This window comes from Anoplophora glabripennis, unplaced genomic scaffold (genome assembly GCF_000390285.2).
Source record: "Anoplophora glabripennis isolate ALB-LARVAE unplaced genomic scaffold, Agla_2.0 scaffold1560, whole genome shotgun sequence".
NCBI classification, from domain to species: domain Eukaryota; kingdom Metazoa; phylum Arthropoda; class Insecta; order Coleoptera; family Cerambycidae; genus Anoplophora; species Anoplophora glabripennis.
The window spans coordinates 49,368-55,367 of NW_019417633.1; the positions used below are offsets into that span (position 1 = coordinate 49,368).

The window sequence follows — 6,000 nt, forward strand, 5'->3', positions numbered from 1 at the left end:
AGAAAGTCACACTTAATTCTCGTGAAATATTAAATTTAATGTGTGTTTATTATGCTTTTAGTTAGCCAGCCAACTTATCCTTGATGCCGAGTTCCAATGTAACCGAACCCTGTTATAAAATTAATATTTTCGTTTGGCTGTTATAATGCTCAAATAATTTCAAACACTCGCATAAGAATGCGAGGTCGCCTCTGTTAAGCTGTTTAAAGTAATTTGGATTATTTTTTTAATTTGATGCTGAGAAGGATAGTTTGCTGCAAGAATTTTCATAAAATATTGGGAGAATTTAAAGTAACAGTAGATGTCTTCAAATAATAGTACAATGTACCGATACTGTTACTTTGTGACGGTGAATATGAAGAAGGCATACTTTGCGACTTAACTTTGAAACTACGTGAACTATACAGAGTGTTTCAATTAAAACTTCCCACCTGGAAAATATCGGAATTAAAAAAAAAACAAAAAACTGAGACACAATTTTCGGGACACGTGATGGAGTAAGTTTTGGTGCCTTGGAAGCTACCCCTCAGGCAGGAGTGTAAAATACCTACCCTTAAACTTTAAATAACACCCTATGTTGAGTGACACCTCATTTTAAAGCTTTTTCAATTCTGCTCACGACAATATAGGTACCTACGACTTTTTAAATTTGGTTTGGATTTAACAATAAAATAGAGTGTGAAGTTTTTGTATTGACAAAGAAACGAAAAATCAAAACAATTATTTTATCGAGAGTTTTTGAGTTGAAATTCTGCATTTTGCCAAATAGTCCGGTTAAAATAGACATTTCAAATAACGAAAATTCCGACAGAGCTAAATTTTGGCGGATACCTTGGGTACACCATTAGAAATAAAGTGTCCCCAGCGATCCCATGTGTGCTAAAAAAGTTATTCGGAATCAAAGGTCGAAATTTGAGATTTTTTGGATTTTTTTCGAAAACCGTAAGTTTTATCAAAAAAGTAGTTCCGACAAAAACTATAGATCTTAAAATTATCTACAAAAATAGTCCTTATACTTTTTTTTCTAAGAATCACCATTCCTGGGATATCGCGATGCTAATAGTTGAAGGAGTCACGTTCTACATGATATGCAGACATTTCCACACCACCTGTGAGGTAGTGTACTTTGGCGCGTTTTTTTTTTACGTGATTTCCCTGGTAGGCCTACTCCACGAACTGTTATGAGGGAATTTTCAGGGACAATACTCTTTTAACTGCATGATGATTATTGATATTGGTTATTGACTTTAACTGTAGTTCTGATTTCTTTTGATATTGTAATCTGATTTATACTCATCAAAGTCGACTTCAACAGTCATGTCTTCTTCGATTTCATCTTCTTCTTGCTGGATGTTCATAAATTGTTCAAATGAAGATGAATCAGCTGTCTCTTCATCGAAATCACATAAATCTTCATCTGTTGTATTCAATTGGACATTTGAGCAAAACTGGCTTTGGCAATTAGTACACGCTGGAGAACACAGTAACCCTACTCTTCTACAGCCACATTTAGCACTATAACCTTTTTTCAAATTGCAAAAAATAGTGTTTAGGAGTTTTCCAGAGCAGGTGCGAGTAAAGTTTGAATCGGTTCCAAAGTATTAACTGTTAATTTCCAACTCCAGTCTTCTGGGTTCAGTTGATTGCCTAGGCATGTCTGAACTTGATAGTATACTCGATACAAGTGTTAATTAGCAAAAGCCGATGTTAGAGGAAGAGGAGATAGTTGTACTTGTTTCTTGTTTCGTGTATTTTTTACAAAAGTTTTCGACGGGGACTTTTGACACTTTATTTCTAATGGTACACCCAAGGTCTCCACCAAAATTTAGCTCTGTCGGAATTTTCATTATTTGACCACTATTTTTATGACTAATTTGACCGGACTAAAACAGTTTACTTTGACTAAAGAGCAATTTTTTTGAAAATAATCATTTCCGTTTGGGCAAAATGTTATTTCCTTATATTAGGAAGTTGTGTTAGGGGAAGTTTTTCACAAATTACTTTTATATCTTTTGACTAGTTAAGTCATTGGAAAATTAAGAGTGATTGGTATCAAATTTGAGACATGAATATATAATTTGAAACAAATCATTCAATTTATTCCCAGTTTTTTAGACAACGGGAAATTTTACCTACACAAAATACTAAAATTAAAAAAAGTAAACTAGACTAATTACATTAGAATTTGGAATATGGGAGTAATTTTTAATACTAAACTCTATTTGCAAATGAAAAATTATGTATGAAAAGTATTTTCGTTTAACGTCCACGAGAAATATTGGTTTTATAAGTTAGGTTAAGGTTAAGTAAAGTAATATTATTCTATTGAATTGTTTAATTTATATCTACCTCTGTGATTGCAATAGATAGTAGTGTATATTAAGAAAATACTTACTAAAACATTTTTAAGTTTTTATGTAAATGAAAAAGATTTTTTTTTTTTGAAAAATTTAAATCGGTTGATTACGATGGCCACAGTAAATTTTTAAAGTTAACAATCTTTTTTTTATTTTTAAACAATTAGAATACATTTATCAGTTTGCAATTTAGTTCTTTTTTAAATTATAATTTTAAAGTACTCGGAAAGACGCTTCGAAAGTTTATCGGCATTTTCCGTTAATTTATAAACAATTTAGCAATAAGCGGTCTTTTCTATGTGAAAAAATTTTCAAGTATCCAGATGCTTTATTTGAGGCTGTGCAACATTTTGAAAATTCTAAATTTTTTTGTCAAAATTTTTTTCAAATTATTATTTTGCCTTTTTTTCATCAATTATTGATATCTGGCAACATCGGTAATAAAAAACATCTTTAATATACAGTATGTTGTGCAAACTTCAACTCTAAAACTTTTTTCCTCTTCAATATTCTTCCAAAATGCATAGGTTCCAAGATATAAGTAAAAAACTCAGATAAAATAGGTATTTCTTTAAATTTTTAAAACATTTTTGCAATTTTGAAAATGTTCCCTACCTCGTCCAGATCTAGGGATCTACATTTTTATTATGTGAGCTGTACTGAAGGTAATCCAGAAAAAATATGTAAAAACCTAAGTTGTAATTATTTTTTGTTGTTGTTTTTCCAAATCCATTTGTTGACTACTAGTTTTTTGCTTTTACAACTTTAATTAATGTAATCATTGTTTCAAATAAAAATTATGTGTTGAAGTTATAGAAATTTTCGTAGAACATCTGTAAAATTGTACTATTATTTGTTTAACGATCCTATAGCAAAATAGAAAGTGGATATGTTTAACAAAATTATATCGAAGTTAATTACAACATTTTAAATGTAATGTAAATGTGTGACACAGATTGTGGTAATATTATCTTAATATAAATTATAGTCAGCAGTGGCTACAATTACGTAAATTTTAAATGTATTTTTTTCCATGTAAGATTAATAAAATAACTCTAATATAAGAATTGATTTGTAACACTTGCTTGATCCTCGTTTTATGCAAATTGCAGGGTGTTTATTAAGTACTTGTACACATTTTAAAGGGCGAATCTTTGACTAATTTTAAGATAAAAAGTTCATATTAACATGGGTCCGCAATGGCTTGGTTCTTGATATACAGAGCGTCCAAAATATTTTTTTGTTTCGGCAATTATTGTAAATATTTATAATTTATTTGTAGAAGTAGTTTAGTCTTAGTCTTGTAAATGATCTTAGTTTGTCACATCGTAATACAGTCAATAAAAGACGCACTTTTTCAATTGTTTTTCAAAAACTCTTAATGATTCGACGTACAAAATAACAATGCAGGATTAATTTTAAACCTGTTTTTTTACAAAACGGCTGCTTTCAGCGACAAATACTAATAGTACCTTTTGTATGTAAAATTGAATGGAGAATAGGTATGTTTAAAATACCAAAAAAAAAATATTTTTGGTCTCTCATGAACCAAGTCGTTGCGGACCCATGTTCATATGAATTTTTTATTTCAAAATTAGTCAAAGATTCACCCTTTAAAGTTTGTAAGAGTACTTAACAAACACCCTGTAGATTAAAATGCACTAACAAGTAAACAATTGTATACTGTTACAGCTTTCTGTTTTCAAAAGATTTGGACATAAATTGGGGTAAATATTATCACAAAAAATGTGATTCTTAAGCAAAATAGTTGAAAAAGATGATAAACAGTTTTTGCCAAGAAATAAAAAAAGATGTATTTCGTAAATCATTCATTACTGAGAATTGATTTTTTTTGCTATTCTGCACCGAAATAAAAAAAATCTAAACACCATTTCTCCTGGACAAATAACTAAAATATCTAAAATTACCAATTTGAAATAAGTCAGAATAAATTAAAGGATGTCTAGAATCAAAGAGCCGCACTTTGAACCCTCTCCCCCAGGATAATATACTGGATGGTTACTTTAAATTTGCTTCTGTGGAACTAAGGCAACTTGATACTTTGCTCCCCTTTAATTCTAAAGTGAAAAAAATGTTTCGCGCCTACGTTCTTAAACTAATTTTCGAATATCTAACCGTTACACCACAAAAATATCGCCAACAAAATAAACAAACGAGAGCAGTACCTCAAAAAAAAACGCTGGTAAAGCCAAGGCACTCTTATAAACAGTCGTAAGTCACACGCACAACACTATAAACGTCAAAACAACGATAATACTCCGCGATCCGTTCTTCTAGACCACGGCAAGAAGAGCCTGTCGAGTTGTCTGTTCAGATACCGAGCGTGAATTGAAGAATGATTTTTGCCCAGTTGGTTTTCAACTTGGTGAAAGCTCATGGATACCTGTGGAGTTCAATTGGGGACATCCCTGTATTTAGTATCTGCTATAAAGGACGTTTCTAGCCAGCTATGCAATGGCTGATGAACTCTTTCTTTTTTTTTCTTCTAAATTTGTATCGTCTTCCGACATAATCGGTGGTGAGATCTGCCACTTTCAGTTCTGATAATATTTTGAGATTTTCAAGCAAACTCAACGTCAGTGCGCTGTTAGTAAAAGGTTACATACAGAGTGTTCTGTTTAAAACTTCCTAAAACATTTTTTTGGTAATAGGAACTTTGGAGTTTTCAAAAATCCACAACTTTTTCAGATATTTGAAGCTGAAAGTATTTTTTTTTAAAAAGAACCAGTTATTATAAGTACCTACTCGAAGATTAATTTTGGGTCATAGATAACTTTAAATAATGTCACACATGTGACCCATTACTAATTTTGAAAATTTTCGATACTTTAAAGAAATAGCTTCAGTTTCAAATATGTAGGAAATCAGTCATTTTTGGATGTTGCTTATATTTATTACGAGTGCTCAAAATTTGATATTTTTTAAGTTTCCGTCATCGAAGACATTTTCTGGTACTATGAAAAAAAGTTTTCCCACTCCCACATGTATATTCACTGTATCCTTAACAACTTGCTAAATGGATAGGTAGACGATGTCAGCCTACTGAACTGGTACAATTCATACAGGGTGTCTCACGGTGATGGTCCATTAGAATTATTTCAGAGACTACTTCGATTTGAATTTTGAAAATTTGGGATACCGGGTTTTCGAGCTTGCCCTTCTCAACTAAAATAATTGCGTCCACGTACCGCTTCCGGTTAGACCGGAAGTCGCCATCAACTTGCTTATTTTAAATGGAACACCCTATATATTATTGCAAGTAGATATAATAGGCCGGTTCTGGACCAGGAAGTGACGTGGCAAGGTCACATGAGGTCAAGGTCACCCCAAGGTCACCAGGGGGCCAAGGTCACCTGAGGTCAAGGTCATCTGGGGTCAAGGTCACCCCAAGGTCACCTGGGGTCAAGGTCGTGTCAAGGTCACCTGGGGTCAAGGTCACCTGGGGTCAAGGTCAACACATAGTCAGTGTTTATCGAGTTCGGCGCGCACCTTCAGCGGCTTCTTGTGGGCATTGTCGTTGTGCAAGAGATGAGTGGGTGTTGGCATGCAAGAAGTATCATGGCGACATGGAAGTGACGTCATACAAGAAGTGTCATGGCGGCATGGAAGTATCGTCATACAA

At 32.6% G+C, this 6,000-nt stretch overlaps 1 protein-coding gene across 1 annotated transcript in view; it reads right to left on the reverse strand.

The window, feature by feature from the left end:
• Nucleotides 1-4,700, reverse strand: part of LOC108916729 — a 42,669-nt gene extending 37,969 nt beyond the window's left edge. The window contains exon 1 of the mRNA XM_018723022.1: nucleotides 4,544-4,700. The gene's annotated coding sequence lies outside the window, so the exon portion shown is untranslated. The remainder of the gene's footprint in view (nucleotides 1-4,543) is intronic.
• Between the last annotated feature and the right edge of the window lie 1,300 nt (nucleotides 4,701-6,000).